The sequence below is a fragment of the Hyperolius riggenbachi genome, chromosome 12, assembly GCF_040937935.1.
Source record: "Hyperolius riggenbachi isolate aHypRig1 chromosome 12, aHypRig1.pri, whole genome shotgun sequence".
NCBI classification, from domain to species: Eukaryota; Metazoa; Chordata; class Amphibia; order Anura; family Hyperoliidae; genus Hyperolius; species Hyperolius riggenbachi.
Window position 1 is genome coordinate 96610157 of NC_090657.1, and position 16662 is coordinate 96626818.

General features: G+C 43.5%; 1 long non-coding RNA gene across 1 annotated transcript; it reads right to left on the reverse strand.

Moving 5' to 3' along the window:
- Positions 1–359: 359 nt before the first annotated feature.
- Positions 360–16346, reverse strand: LOC137542363 (uncharacterized). Its single transcript, XR_011025412.1, has 3 exons — positions 16273–16346; positions 6327–6516; positions 360–2836 (listed from the first exon to the last, which is right to left on the reverse strand). It is a non-coding gene; the product is annotated as an uncharacterized lncRNA (long non-coding RNA).
- Between the last annotated feature and the right edge of the window lie 316 nt (positions 16347–16662).

Sequence of the window (16662 nt, forward strand, 5' to 3'; positions counted from 1 at the left end):
AAATTAAAGCCCACCCCCGCTGCTGCCCACCCGTCCTGCACCAATCAAATCACTGATACACTGGTAAAAAGAGTGGCACTCGTAGCTAGGGAGATGGGTGCCCAAGCCTCAATGGATCCTCGCACCCAAGAATCCTATCCAGAAATCAAAACGATGATGGAGGCTGGCACATCCAAAAATAGAAAAGCTCTTTATTGTAAAGACATTAAAAGCAGTGGTAATACAGCGACAGCCCGCTGTTTCAGGTGTCAGCCCTTTCTCAAGCTGTTTCAACCAAAACAATTAGCTTCCTGAGATCTCTGCGGACGCGGACGGTCAGGCTGCTGAAATAGGCTAATAAAACTACTTTGATTGTAAAATACAAGGTAAAATGAAAGTTTATTTTAATAATGAAACAGATTGTTGGCATGCATTTTTCGTGTGCTATCGAAATGTCCTGAGTGCTTAAAAGGTGCTCGGTTCACTTTAACCAAAAAGAGAAGCAAGGCTGTCAGGAAACGCGTACTGTTTATAAGGGAATAAATATGGCGGCCTCCAAATCCCTCTTGTTGCAGTTGTCCTTTAAAGCAAAACTGAACACAAAATACATTGATGAGATAAACAATTGAATCTATAGGCACATGACTAAATAAGTCTTTAACCACTTCGCATCCAGACCTTTTTTCCCACTTAAGAACCACAGCAGTTTTGACAGTTTAGGTATGTCCTTATTTAATCAGAAATAACTTTATCCCTACTTACGTCACAGAAATGAAATATACATTGATTTTTTCAAGACAAACTAGGCTTTCATTGTATGCCATTTTTTTTCCTTTGAAAAATGTTGTTTTCTATGAATTTTAATGGGAAAACAAAGAAAAAAATAGAAAAAACATTTTTCAGTTTTACCGATCCCAGTTTAAAAATAAAAAGTGCTACTTTAGATAAAAACACAAATTTTGTTTGGCTATTCTTACTGCTTATCACAAAACTTAGATTATGTTCCAGTCACAATTTATGGTGAAGATATTTTATTCTGAAATAATGCTACAGAGTGTATTTTTCACTATGAAATGAGAAAATAAAAGTATTTTTAATAGTAAAAATCAATCTCATTAGCTCAGGAACATATATTACTGTTCACCAATTAGTGCTGCATCAGATAGTGCCAGAAATGTGCACAGCAAGCCCAATCCTGCACAGCACTGCTTCTGCTACAAGACATATATCTACTGACTTGTGGATAAAGTGGTTAATAGAATCCCAATCTTATTGTGTTTTCTATGAACGGGCCCTTAGTGTTTTTGTAGACCTTCAACTCTTAGGGCTCAGACACACACTAAAGGCAGCCATACACTGGTCGATTTACCATCAGATTCGACCAACAGGTAGAGCCCTCTCTGATCGAATCTGATCAGAGAGGGATCGTATGGCTGCCTTTACTGTAAACAGATTGTGAATCGATTTCAGCCTGAAACCGATTCACCATCTGCTGAGCTGCTGCCTGTCCCCCCCGCATACATTACCTAAAGCCTGGTCTCGGGCATCTTCTCTGCATCAAGGCATCCACGTATAACTTTCTGTCACTCCAGTGAGCGCCCTCTATTTGTACTTCCGCTGTCACTGCAGTGACACAGGAAGTTATACACGGATGCCGTGATGCGGAGAAGTCAGCCGGGAGGTGATGCGGAGAAGATGCCGGGAGCCAGCTTCAGGTAAATGTATACCTGCGTCGATCGCACGCCGCTAGCGATGCGCTCCCTACCTGCGGGCGATCGACGGTAATTTCCCGCACGGAGCGATCGACAGGATCGATCTATTTCGGGACAAAATCGATCGAAATTGAGCGTTTAGCGAGAACGATTTTACAGCAGATTCGATCCCAGTGATCGAATCTGCTGTTGATCGGCGGGTAATCGGCCTAGTGTATGGCCAGCTTAAAGCGGACCCAAACCAAAAAATTTTTTTAATTAAAAAAAATTTAGTTGCACCACTCTAACACATACAAAGATAAACACTCCTTCAAACCTATGAGCATTTCAGTGCATGCTTTTCACCCTTCTCTTAATAACTAGGGTTTTACTGGGGGCAGCCATTAGCAATTCCTCCATTGCCGGACACCACCTACTCCACCAGTTTGCCGGATTTTGTCCGGCAATTTGAAAGGAAGTGAGGGGTTCCTACAATAATTGTAAAATATTGTATATTTGTCATCATGCAGCTGAAAAAAGGCTGCTATTTATTATTATAATTTAGAAAATAGATTTTATTTCTGAAATCTTTTATTTTTAATTTGGGTCCAGTTTAAGCGCTTCTCTGAGCACTTTTTGAGATTTTTTAAAAATGCCTTATTGACTGACATTAAAATCGCGGTAAAATGGCACGATTTTACCAAAATTGCAATTTTAATGTAAGTTAATTGGAGCGTTTTTTAAAAGCTCTCAGAAAGCACTGATGGCTAAAAAGAGCTCAGAAAAGCGCTTATTGAGTGTCTGAGCCCCTTATCATAAAAAAAGACAGAAGGAAACAGTATACATTACTTTTCTTTTTGATATATATCTCTGCATCTGGAGACCAGATGTCAAGTCTTAAAAGTAAACCTTGCTATAGTGGACACAAAGATTACACCCCACAGTAAGTCCTTTTATCCTCTATGGAATAGGGCTGTTCAGTACCAGTTGGTACATGTGATCATAAATCTCATATCGTCCACTTTTTTCTCCCCCATCTGCAGCTGGGGGGCGCTGTCCTTCTGCTCATTCTCCGGGGAAGCTTGTGAAATCACCGTTTCTTCATCTCCTTTATTGGTAACTTTAATTCCCCCCTGTGTAGGTTTATCTTCATTGTTCTCCATTATCTGTGGAGAAATACAACAAACCCTAAGATTAAAACCTGCAATTAAAAGGTAAAGCAGTCACTTGTAACTGTAAACACACTAGTACTGAGCCTAGACACCCCCCCCCCCCCACCCCAAAAAAAAACACACCACAGACGCTTTGTGCAAAACATCTAGGGCTCTATGCAATTCACTTTTTCACCTAGGAGGTGATATGTTTTAAACTTTTCAATACAATGCCTTTTAAGCCACCAGATAAGAAAATACTCAAATTAATTTTAATATTTTTTCACCTGCTTTTTGGTACTTTTTTAGTTAAAAAGTGATGGCAAACTACCGTATTTTAAATTGAAGATGAAAAATTATCTCCTAGGAGAAAACACAGGTGAAAAAGAAAATTGCATATGGCCTCTAGTCTACAAAACCTTCTGCACTGCACCATTTTAAATGCATCAATCTCAATATTTGAAATAATTTGTATAAATGCAGTAATTAATCAAATACTAAGAATTCCCCTGCTAACATTCATGGCCATGGATACGGCATAAAAACAAAATATAGACACCCCTCCAATACCTACTCCTTCTACTGTGTCTGAATACTGATCTAATTCTTTCCTTGTAATCACGTATAAAACATCCACCAACCAGTTGTATACATTTTTACCACTATACATATAGAGTAGCCAAGCTACTATACATCAGTCACAATTGTGCATACGATACAAGGGGGTGCTGAAATGTTGTAAAGCCCTGTACACACATACTTCTGTTGGCCAGCGGGGATCTACATCCCATCCCTCAATACACATTGCAGGGCTAAGGCTGTACAGATGCTCCACAATCCTGCAGGCTAGAAATGCTTTCTGTTCCTATATTGGGGGGGGGGGGGGGGGGGAGTGGGGGGAAGGAGGAATAGGCAGAATGGCATGGTGGTAGTGAATGGGGAGACTAATGCTCTCGGCTGTTGCTTAGCCGAGTGGCTGGTGGCTGCTGTACACAAACTGGATTATCATCAGAGGCAATCGTTACTGTCGTTTCGGATTCCATCTAGTGTGTGTACCGAGCTTTAGCCCAATGTTCTCAAACTGTATGAATCAGCTAACCGATGATGCAGTCTTCTCTTTACAGGTAACAAATGTTACCAAACACTACATACATCTTTTCCGGTGTGGTAGAAAGAGATGTCGTTACAAATCCTCATAGGTTTGAAGGAGTGTTTATTTATCTTTGTATGTGTCAGAATGGTGCAACTAAATATTTTTAATTAAAAAAATGTTTGGTTTGGGTCCGCTTTAAGTAGTAGCTAGCCAATTTTAAAGTGAAGAAGTATAAGGAGGCTGCCATATTTATTTCCTTTTAAGCAAAACCAGTTGCCTGGCTATCCTGCTGATCCTCTGCCTCTAATACTTTTAGCCATAGACCCAGAAAAAGCATGCAGCATATCAAGTGTTTCTGACATTTTTGTCAGATCTGACAAGATTAGCTGCATGCATGTTTCAGGTGTGCGATGCAGACACTATTGATGCCAGAATGACCAGCAGGACTGCCAGGCAACTGGCATTGCTCAAAAGGAAATATATATGGCAGCCTCCAAATCCCCCTCACTTTAGATGTCCTTTAAGAGAAGTAATTTATCTGCTGAGAAGCTACCAAAATGAAAAGACCTGCAAGTGTCTCCACACTATAGGTTGTATAAAATATTATATATATTACATACATACACACACACACACACACACACATTTGTATAGCGCTGCTCTCCTGTTGGTCTCAAAGCGCTCAAGAGCTGCACCCTGCAGTGTTAGGAAGTCTTGCCCAAGGACATATATATCAAAATGATATATGAAGAGAACGTGTGGCAACCATGGCAGAGGATGAACAAGCAACTTTGTGTTGTGGGCACTTTATGTGACGCTCCAATAGAGTTTGGGGACAACAAACTCTCCTGCTGGATTGCTGAAGATGAAGCCAATGATAGTTTCTCCTAAGGAACTTTCCTAAAGCAGAACAACGTATGACTGGTATTAAAACATCTACAATGTCCTTTAGTAAGCTCAATAAAGCAATATTCACTTTAAAAAGATTCAACACTTCTACAAGAGCCCATATCACTGTCTGGCATCTACCTTCACTGTGGAAAGGAGATTCATTAGAGTGGCTATTCTTACTGAAATAATCCAGCCTCTTTTTTTCTGGAGGGGGAGCATGCTATTTAAAGTGAACCAGAGACAAAGCACCCTCATGTATTTTACCAGATATATCAGTGGAAACATTAGAGAAAACACCTACCCTGCTCTCTGTTTAATTGTTCACTGCTCACCCTGCTTCTTATCAGCCCTGATAAAATCCCCGACTGAGCATTCAGTCTGGCTTTGCTCAGGAATCATTATAGCTGAGTCATTATAGCAGAGCCACAAGGGGGCAGGCTTGAGCTTGAAAAGACAGAGAAGACAAACTCAGCTATAATGATTCCTGAGCAAAGCCAGACTTAATGGTCAGTCTGGGATTTTATCAGGGCTGATAACTAGCAAGCTGAGTAGTGAAGAATGAAACAGAGAGCAGGGTAGGTGTTTTCTCTAACGTTCTGCTGATATATATGGCAAAATACAGAAGGGTGCTTCGTCTCTGGTTCACTTTAAATAAATTGAGCTCATTGCACATCTACTCCAATTTCTTAATGGAAGTATTCTTTGAGAATTTAAACTGCTAGTATTAATTCATGTTTTACAGTGTGAGAGGGGTTGTGTTAGGCACTAAGAGGTATGCTGGGTTTAAAGGGTCAATAGTATTTAGAGGAAAGTGGTTCTAGCAATCATGACATGATTATGGTGCATATGTACGCTAACAGCAAATGTCTGCTTTTTACTCAGCTCACTTGTAGGTCATGAAAAAAAAATACTTCTTTAACCACCCTGGCATTCTATTAAATGCACCAGGGTGGCGGCGCAGCAGTATTTTTTTTTTTTAATCATGTAGCTAGCCTAGCGCTAGCTACATGATTCCCCCCTCCCTGCGCCATCCCTCCCACCCCTCCGATCCCTGCCGGTGCATATGCCCATAAGGAAATCCCGTTCTGAAAGGGATTTCCTTTAGGGCTTCCCCCGTCGCCATGGCAATGATCGGGATGACGTCATCTGGAGTCCCGATCCACCCCTCAGCGCTGCCTGGCACTGATTGGCCAGGCTGCGCACGGGGTCTGGGGGGGCCTGCAACGTGGCGGGTAGTGGCGCATCAGCGGGCAGGTGCGACAATCGTCCTAAACACGAAGCTAGCAAAGTGCTAGCTGCGTGTTTTAAAAAAACAAAAAAATGAAGAAAATTGGCCCACCAGGGCCTGAGCGGCGCCCTCTGGCGGTAATGGACGAGCTGAGCTCGTCATTACCACTAAGGAGGTTAAAGACTCTCTATGTTGCATGAATTGGGGGAAACCCTAATTATATTAGTTGAGGTCGAACATCAGGATGTGAGATTATGATACATGCAAAAGGTCATGGGCTTGTGAATACTTACACAAATGACTGTAACTGAGGGCAGCAGGACAGAAAGGTTCCTCCGTGTTGTGGTGATCAGAGGTTCTCAAGCTTAGGTCAGGAGACTATGGACAGGTCGTAGGCCTGGTCTAAAGCCATAAGCTGTGACGTGCACCTCTGGTCAATCTTGTGTATTGTTTATATTTTCGAGGTGAGAAAACAAATAACCGCTGCAGAGACAAAAAGTTAAACAATGTTTACAAAAGTATTTGTATCAGTCCAGTTTGCCAAAAGCTTACTCCTGACTCGCAGGGCCTGATTTAACATAAAACACTACGGGCTCATGCCTACAGACGCCTTATGTGGCAGAGGGGGCTCCCTTCCCCAAATGTCCCCCCTCTATACAGAGCAGAGAGTGCGCAACGGATGTCACTCATCGCTGGGTGGCTTGCTGCCCGATGCGCTGATCGGGCCTCCGTCTCCTCCCCTATGGCATCCACCCAGCCAGTGTCCTTGGCGGCCAAATACAGCAGCACACACTGACTTTTTCTTTCCTCCCTTCTCCGGCTGCAAGTTGTCGTCACAACCACGGTGTCACTAGTAGAGAGATAAATAGGAAACACCGAGAGCCCAATAGGGTAGTATGTATTGAAAACTGTGGATAAATGTAAGTGTGAGATGAATATACTCACAAACAAGGGTTACCGCTGAGGCAACCACTGTGAATGCAGGTGAAGAGATTAGACCTGTCCTCACTCAGGATTAAGATGTCGCTCTCTGTAGATCAGAAAAGTAGGGGTAGGTCACCCCTCCACCAGCAGTGGACACAGTATCATCGTAAGAGAACAGAGGCGCCAGCAGGATAAAAGGTAATAAAAGTTTTAAAATTTGCTGGGAGGCAGTGGTGGACTTACTTCCGGAAAGCAGACTCAAACTGTCTGAAATAAACACATTACAGAGGCGCTATTCTTGCTACTGACGAGCTACTGTTTGTCCCCTATCTTATTGCTTGATGAAGCGGACTGTGCCTGCAAAACGCGTTGCATCAATTGGGGTACCAATAGTAATAATACATTTATTTAATTCAGACAGTATTTTGAGTCTGCTTTCCGGAGGTAAGTCCACCACTGGCTGCCAGCAAATTTTAAAACTTTTATTACCTCTTATCCTGCTGGCGCCTCTGTTCCCTTGTGATAACGGTGTCACTAGTGCAGAGGGGGCAGTGCTGCCGAACTGGAGGCTAACCTCTGTCCAGTGCTCCAACATCTCCTTGACTCTGCCCAGCCCCATCACATGACACACCAGGGACCTACAAGAGCTCAGACATGGCACTGATGAGACACTCAAAGCTCGGGCGCTGTTTAGTTAGGAGGGAGAGAAGTCAAGTGGCGTGTGACAAAGTGACAAGTGACTTGAGTCATTCAATCTTACACCCCTGCACCATTCTCAGTATGGGGTGTACCGTTCTCTGTATGCTCAACACTGGTCACAATGGAAACAGACTGCACCATTACTTTAGTATTGTAGCAAGCAATAGCCAAGAGTAGCAGAAAGACAGAAGGAGCTGGGATATCACTAGACTATTGCTTTCTGCAGTACTAAAGTAATGGTGCAGTCCATTTCCATGGTGACCAATGTTGAGCATACAGAGATGGGTGCATCCTGTACGAAGAATGATGCAGCTCCAGATGTAAATATGTATCAAAACAGCATTACATTTTTTAAATAAATTTCACTTTTTTTCATTTATTTACCTCATGTTACTTTTTCTCCACACAACTTTATTTACACATTATACATACAGACACCATTTTTGTTTCCTTTTTTCTCTCACAGTTTTTTCTTTTTTTTTTTTTTTTTTTCACCCCAAAAATGCTGTTTAAAGAGAATCTGTACTCTAATATTCTTACACTAAAAAGCATACCATTCTATTCCTTATTTTCTCCTGTGCCCCTCTGTGCTGCTTCTGCCACTCTCTGCTGCAATCCTGGATTGTAATTAACAGTTTTAGGCAATGTTTACAAACAAACTAACCAGCTTCTAATAGGCTCAGCTAAGCACAGTGTGTGAGTATGCAGGGGGCCTGCAGAGGGTGTGTATCGCTTCTACCAATCACAAGCAGCCCTGCACATTCCACACAATCAAAGCCTTAGCCCGACAAACAGGACAGAGGAAAGATACATTGATTTATTACAGAGACAGTGTAATTAGGAAGACCTGCAGTAAGCCCCAGCACATTAGAACAGGCATAGGAACTCATAGGATAGAAGAACTAAGGCTGAAAAAATTGTTACAGAGTCTCTTTAAACTTTCTATCCACTGCCTAAGGCTAAATTCACCGTGGGAGTTGCGGTGCACGTTCCCAGTAAAAACAGGAACGGAATAATCACACTGCACATTATCCAACCGTTGCATCACCTCAGTCAATGAGAAGCATGCTTCATTGTTAAGGTGCACGTTATATGGTAATTCACTGCATGCAGCGTGTTGGGATGACACACTTCCTGTGTCTGGAAGGCTGCCAAGTTCTTCAGTGTTGTGGTTCTGCTATGAACTCCCCCTTCCTGGCCCCTCTCTGCACACTGCTTGTGTATTATTTAGATTAGAGCAGCTTCTCTCTTCTCTCTTATCTTTTACAAGCTGGATAAATCGTCCTCTGAGCTGGCTGGGCTTTCACATACTGAGGAATTACAGACAAGGGCAAAGCTGTTTGCAGGAGAAAAACAAGCAGCCTGGTAACTTCAGTGGAAGATAGCTGCAGGGGGAAAGAAACACACAATGATCTCTTGAGATTCAAAAGGAAGGCTGTATATAGCCTGCTTGTGTATGGATGTATTTTGTATGTGTGGACATACTGTACATCAACCTACTTCCTGTTTTGGTGGCCATTTTGTTTGTTTATAAACAAACTTTTTAAAACTGTTTTTAACCACTTTTAATGCGGCGAGGAGCGGCGAAATTGTGACAGAGGGTAATAGGAGATGTCCCCTAACGCACTGGTATGTTTACTTTTGTGCGATTTTAACAATACAGATTCTCTTTAAAGTATAGAAAGTGGAAAACAGCTCTGAAAAACGCTAGATCAGAGCGGTTTTCCAGGCGTTTTTGTTACAGAAGCTGTTCAAGTAACAGCTTTTACTGTAACAATATTTGTAATCTGCTACACAAAAACGCTAGGCATGTTTAGAAAACGTCTCTATACATGCCTAGAATCGCTCTGAAATCTGCTTCAAAAACCTCTAGCGTTTGGCAGATCTGCTAGAGGTTTTTGGTGTGCACTGGGCCATAGTGTATATAGTCATGTCACCAACTGTTCCTCAGAGGAGCTCTCAATCTAATGCCTACTATAGTCAATCATTAGCTTGTGTTCCTATTAATAGTCTAAAGTAGTGGCTGGATAGTGTACTGATTATTAAGGGCTCTGGCGCTGACACAGAAGACCAGGGTTCAAATCTCGGCTCTGCCTGTTCAGTACGCCAGTACCTATTCAGTAGGAGACCTTGGGCAAGACTCCCTAACACCTACATGCGCTCTATGCGCATCCCAGCAGCTCTGGCACTTTAAGTCCGCCAAGAGAAAAGCGCAATATAAATGTTCTGTGTCTAAAAACAATTTTTTGTGGTATCAATTAACCATATGTTTCTGGGATGTGAGAGAAAACTAGAGTACCCAGAGGAACTGGGATAATGCACTACAAGGGGAGGACATTGAAGGGAAATGGCAAGCTTTTAAAATTATTCTCAATCAATATTGTAGTATGTATATCCCATATGGAAACAAAATGTCTAGGAATAAAAAAAAAGGCCTCTATGGATGAATAGAAAGGTTAGGGATAAAATGAAGAGGAAAAGGAATGCCTATAAGGTCCTAAAACAGGAGGGGACAGAGGCTGCACTAAGCAATTATAAGGAGTGCAATAAAAATTGTAAAAAAGAAATTAGGCTGGCAAAGATCGAAGCTGAAAATCAAATCGTTAAGGATATCAAATCTAACCCAAAAAAGGTTTACAAGTACATCAACTCTAAAAAAAGAAAGGTCGACTGTATAGGACTCCTAAAGGATGAGGGTGGGAACTCAATGGTGGATGACCAAGGTAAGGCAGAGTTATTAAATGCTTTCTTTGCTTCTGTCTTCACAAAGGAAACAGCACTGTTGCAAATTACAGAGGCAGAAGAGTCTCAATCTTCTAACTGTAATATTAAATACTTAACGCAGGAAGAAGTGAAGGCAAGACTAAATAAATTAAAAATAGACAAGGCACCTGGCCCGGATGGCATGCATCCTCGGGTCCTAAGGGAATTAAGTTCAGTTATAGATAAACCCCTTCATCTTATCTTTTGTGACTCTCTTGTAACTGGCAGAGTCCCAGTGGATTGGCGTACAGCCCACGTTTTCCCATTATTTAAGAAGGGCAAAAAATCAGATCCAGGAAATTATAGACCTGTAAGCTTAACATCAGTTGTATGCAAACTATTTGAGGGGTTACTAAGAGATACTATACATGACTTCATAGTAGAAAATAATCTTATTTCTCAGCATCAACATGGGTTTACTAAAGACAGGTCCTGTTTGACTAACATGCTCAGCTTTTATGAGGTAGTGAATGCTAATATGGATATTGGGAATGCTGTAGATGTGATATACTTGGACTTTGCAAAGGCCTTCGACACTGTTCCCCACAGAAGTCTGGTGCAAAAGTTGAGGATGCAAGGACTGGGGAAGAGTTTGTGTGCATGGATAGGGAACTGGCTAATGGACAGAAAACAAAGAGGTGTGGTCAATGGATCGTACTCAAAATGGGAGACTGTTAGCAGTGGGGTCCCACAGGGGTCTGTACTGGGTCCAGTGCTCTTCAATTTATTTATTAATGACCTAGTAGATGCAGTAGTGAGCAATGCTGCTATTTTTGCAGATGATACAAAATTGTGCAGAATCATCAACTCTCAGGAAGATAGTGTCATATTGCAACAGGATCTGGATAGGATGGCTATATGGGCACATACATGGCAGATGAAATTCAATGTTGACAAATGTAAAGTCATGCATTTTGGTCGTACCAATGGTCTAGCACCATACAAAATAAATGGGATACAGTTGGGGACATCAAACTTGGAGAAGGACTTAGGAGTACTCATCGACAACAAGTTAAATAATCGTACTCAATGCCAAGCTGCTGCAGCTAAAGCGAACAAAATTTTGGGATGCATTAAAAGGGAAATAAAAACTCGAGATGCTAGCATGATATTGCCCGTTTAACTCTCTAGTAAGGCCACATCTGGAATATGGAATTCAGTTCTGGGCACCACATTACAAAAAAGATATTGCAGTTTTAGAGCAGGTGCAGAGACGAGCTGCAAAATTGATACGTTAAATGGAAGGTCTCGCTTACCAAGAAAGGTTAGATAAACTGGGTTTATTTAGTCTAGAGAAAAGACGCCTTAGAGGAGATCTAATTAACATGTATAAATACATCAGAGGGCAATAATAAAACTGCCCCAGTGTAAGTAGGAGGTGTAGGTAGGAGAGGTGCCCTCAACCCGCCCCCCCCCCTCACCGAGCCAACCCCCGCAGCCGCCGCTCCTGTTACCTTATGAGCGGGCGGTCGCTTTCTTCCTTATATTCCCCCAGGCGCTCCTGTCCTCGGTTGCATCATCTCGTAATACAGCAGCGCTTCCCGCGCGACTGCTGTAAGGAAGAGAAGGAAGCAGGGCAGCGGCTTCCTGTAGCGGCGATGGTCGTTACCATGGGAACCGCTGCCCCGCCTCCTCTCCTTACAGTAGCCGCACAGGAAGCGCTGCTGTAATAAATGCTGCAAAGAGGAGAGGGGCTGTGGGATTGGGGAATATAAGGTAGGAAGCGGCCCCCAAGAGCCGAGGGAGAAAGGCCGGATCTGTAACGGCCCCCCAGAAATTTGCCCACGGACATCCAGGGGGCCGCGGCCCCCAGGTTGGGGACCTCTGCGTTAGGGGACATCTCCTATTCCCCTCTGTCACAATTTCGCAGCTCCCCGCCGCAGAAGTAGGTTGATGTACAGTATGTCCACACATAGAAAATACATCCATACACAAGCAGGCTGTATACAGCCTTCCTTTTGAATCTCAAGAGATCATTTGTGTGTTTACCTTCTGTCCCCCTGCAGCTCTCATCCACTAAATAGTACACTGGCTGATTGTTTCTTCCTGCAGACAGCTCTGCCCTGTGTCTGTAATTCCTCCTCAGTATGTGTCAGCCAGCTCCTTTCACAGCCTAACAGAGGAGGATTTTTATCCAGTCCTCGTCTCACTGATATCTGAGAGCAGAGATGCTGCTGGCTTATGTAAATAACAACACACACACTGGAGTGTGCATAGAGGGGCCTGGAGAGGGGTGTGCATAGCAGATTACACTGAAGAGTTGGCAGCCTTCCAGACACAGGGCGACAAGTCCGACAGGGGAAAGATACATTGATTTATTACAGAGACTGTGATAGTAGAAAGTGCTGCAGTAAGCCTGAGGACATTAGAATAGGTTTAGGAACTTGCAGGATGGTAGAAAACAGGATGACATTTTTGTTACAGAGTCTCTTTAAAGAGACTCTGTAACAAATTTTTCAGCCTTAGTTCTTCTATCCTATAAGTTCCTATGCCTGTTCTAATGTGCTCTGGCTTACTGCAGCCTTTCCTAATTGCACTGTCTCTGTAATAAATCTTATCTCCTTTCCTCTGTCGTGTCTGTCGGGCTAAGGCTTGAATGTGTGGAATGTGCAGGGCTGCTTGTGATTGGATAGAAGCGATACACACCCTCTGCAGGCCACCTGCACACTCTGTATGACTCACACACTCTGTTTATGTGACCCTATCACAAGCTGGTTAGTTTGTTTGTAAACACTGCCTAAAACTGTTAATTACAAGCCAGGATTGCAGCAGAGAGTGGCAGAAACAGCACAGAGGGGCACAGGAGAAAATAAGGAATTGAATGGTATGCTTTTTAGTGTATTAATAGTACAGATTCTCTTTAAAGAGTAACTGTTAGGCATATGTGAAATCAATTTTCTATTTTAGGCTATTACATAGACAAAAAGGATGCTAATAAGGCAATGCAAATAGTTAAAATCATTCTTACTTTTTTTCCTAAGAGGTTTTTCTCTCCCCATGCCTGCAGGCCGCAGAACAGAAATGACAGGCAGGCTGATTGGCTAAAGCCTCTGTCACTCACCTATCTGCGCTGCGATTGGCCGCCTGCTCTCCCCTTGTCTGCGGTGGTTGTAGCCGATGTAAGAGCGCACGGAGGGGGGCCAGAGGCTATATCCTGTCACTGTCCTCTGCCCCCCTCCTCCAGTGTGATGTCCGCGCCCCCCCCCCCCCTCCTGCCGCCCGCCGCCGCATTCTCCTTCTTCCCCGCACAGAACTTTGGGGAAGGATAAAGGCGGCGCACAGACTCCAAGAATAATGTTTCCAGGCGCTGCAGTTCCCCCCATACTCTCTGCACTGCCACCGGTGGTAGTGCAGAGAGTATAGGGGGGAACTGCAGCGCTTGGATCTATTATTAGGTGAGTCTTTACCAGCTGCATTTTTCCTCCCCGCTGTGCTGAGAATAAGTGCGGGGAGGAGGGGGGTGCGGGGGGCGGGGGGGGGGGGGGAGAATATACCGGAGGAAGCAAGATGGCCCCTGCCATGAAGAGAATGACCCTTTATTTAGAATATAAAATGATATGGAAGGAAACCGAGGACAGTGCAATACATCTGTTATGTAAGTAGAGGAAGTATTTATCTACTTACATATGTGTTTTCTTTGGGGGGCATGTTATTGCTAATAGTGCCTCTTTAAGGTTCACTTTAACAGCTGGAGAGCCAAGTTTGCAGATCACTGTCCTAGTATGACATCCAATCCACCTATTATGCAACTTGGCATTTAAACATCATTTAAGATGGATTATAGTGCATTAGCCTTTTCATTATATTTGGGATGTAATATATTCAGAAGTGTGAACACATGTAACTGTTGTCAGCTCTAGCACAAATTTGACACGGGGTTCGAAATCCGCAGCTCAGAGCAGTAACCCCCAAGCCCCTCATAATGACCACCCCGAAGTCTATGCAGAGCAATGGCGCGCAGCAGTCGTTTTCACTCACCTGCATTTTAGGGTCTGAAAGTGTGCTAAAAAATTGCACTGCTTTTAGACCCTAAAATCTGGAAATGATCATACTGCCAGGGAGGTTGAAACTTATTTAGCTTGTGAAATAAATTCACCAAACATATTATTACATTTGTGCTTAGTGTATATATAGTGTAATCGGGTTTATACAGTACTACCATAGTCTACATATACAGGTACATTCTTTGCAGATCTGTTGTGAATAGAGAAAGTTCTGCACACAGAACGCAGAAGTGTTGTCAACCTGGTTCAGATAGAGTGTGAAGAATAACAGCAACAGAGAAAGATTTCACTAATTAACTCTACAAACTAAGCATAACGTTACATTGATGTAAAATATACACAAAACCGGTTCTTCCAGGTCAGTCTGGCAAACTTAGTCCTAATGTTTGGGGCACTAGTGTAGTTGAGGAGACCCAGCACGAAACCTCATAGGGAACAATTCTCCAATCACAGCAACGTCTACAGCACAAAGCACTGTGATTGGGCGAATAGTCTGGGTGGAGTTTACTATAACTTATCTGAAACTTAAAAATTAGAGAGGGTGCCATCCACCCAATCACATTAGTGGCATTTGCCTATAAGGTTTCCTGCTGGGTCCCCTAAAGTAGAAGTAGTAGCTTCATATTTGGTAGTTTTGGGAGAAGCAGCACCTGGTGATTTGAGCACCACCATAGACCCCAAAGTTGTGGCTATAGCGGGCGCCCAGTGTGCAAGTGGTGCCAGCAATGGCTTGCAGAAGCATCTCTGTGCTACTGTGCAGGTGGGCGCCATCATACGCAGTACTGCCCTGCTTGTACATGGAGGGGAGCACGGCCACAAGCAATACTTATCATTAAAGTTAAATATTGCAAAGAGGATCCCAGCTTCACTATGCTGTGATAAGTAACTTTTTTTTTTTTATCCTGATTGCAGGTCCGCTCCTGGCCGGCCTCTGGCGCACTGCTCCTGGGACCGTCTTGCTCCTCCTCCTACAGTCTCCTGCGCTGACAGGCAGAGCAGGGCTACGGCAAGATGGCGCCCTAACCCCTGTACTGGAGACACAAATAGTCTCCAGTACAGGGCTTCGGCAGCCATCTTACCGTAGCCCTGCACGCCTGCCGGTGTCGGAACACCAGAAGACTAAGGAGGCTGGAGTAGGGCTGTGGGCAATGAACTGGCACGGCGTCTATAGACGCCGCTGCCAGGTCATGCAGTTACAGTGGCCAGTGGCAGCTAAAAGCGGGACGTTTCCCGGGACCTCATGCTGCCTGGGACAGCGGACCCCGAATCCGGGACGCATCCCGGGCAATCCGGGACGTCTGGTCACTCTACCTATATACTTCAACTCTGGTATCCTTTAATGTCAGAAACACCTGTCTGCTGCATGCTTGCTCATGGTCCAAAGCTAAAAGTATTAGAGGCCTAGTAGAAAAGCCAGGCAACTGGTATTGTTTAAAAGGAAATAAATATTGCAGTCTCCATATCCCTCACAGTTGTCCTTTAACAAGCAATAAACTAGTAGTGTGCAGTTAACAAAACAAGAGCCGAGCAGCAGAAATACTTCTTCCAATGCTAAGACGCGCAGGGAGATTTACAGCAGCACAGGACCCAGATTTTCACAGGAAATGTCTCATGCAATCTCAGTCAAGTGACAAACAACACGCTGCCTATAGGAATAACTGCATGCCAAGAACAAAAGGAGACCAAACCAAACCATACTGTCACCGCCAACCGTGCAGAGCTTCAGTGACGTTATGTAACTGTTACGATAGAATCCTCTCACTGAGACCTGGGTTTCATCACGTGTTATATCATGTAATATATTAACTTCAGTATCTCTATTATATAGCAGCCCACACGTGCCACTCACCTACAGGCAGCTTCATAACAACATCAACCCTGGTTCCACGTGACTGCAGCCTGCTTCCTGCTCTCTAGTACTGGTGACAGTGGGGAGAGTGTGCTGCAATCCTGTCTTACAGTGACATCTAGCGGCCATGCCCCAAACAGTAACAGCAGTAAAAGCTAAAATAGAGCTCCCAGCTGTACATTTTTTGGGATCAAACTGAAACTGATATCTTTGACATTTTCTACAAACCTGAATAACATTGTTTTACTAAAGCTCGGCTCCCAGTTGCTGTGTAAATGTACCCATTCGGTAAGTTTTCAGCAGCTCTGAGAAACACAGAAAACTGATCCTATTGTTAAAAAAATAGGGTCCGCTTAGGGCTCTTTCACATTACGAAACGCGTGCATGAAC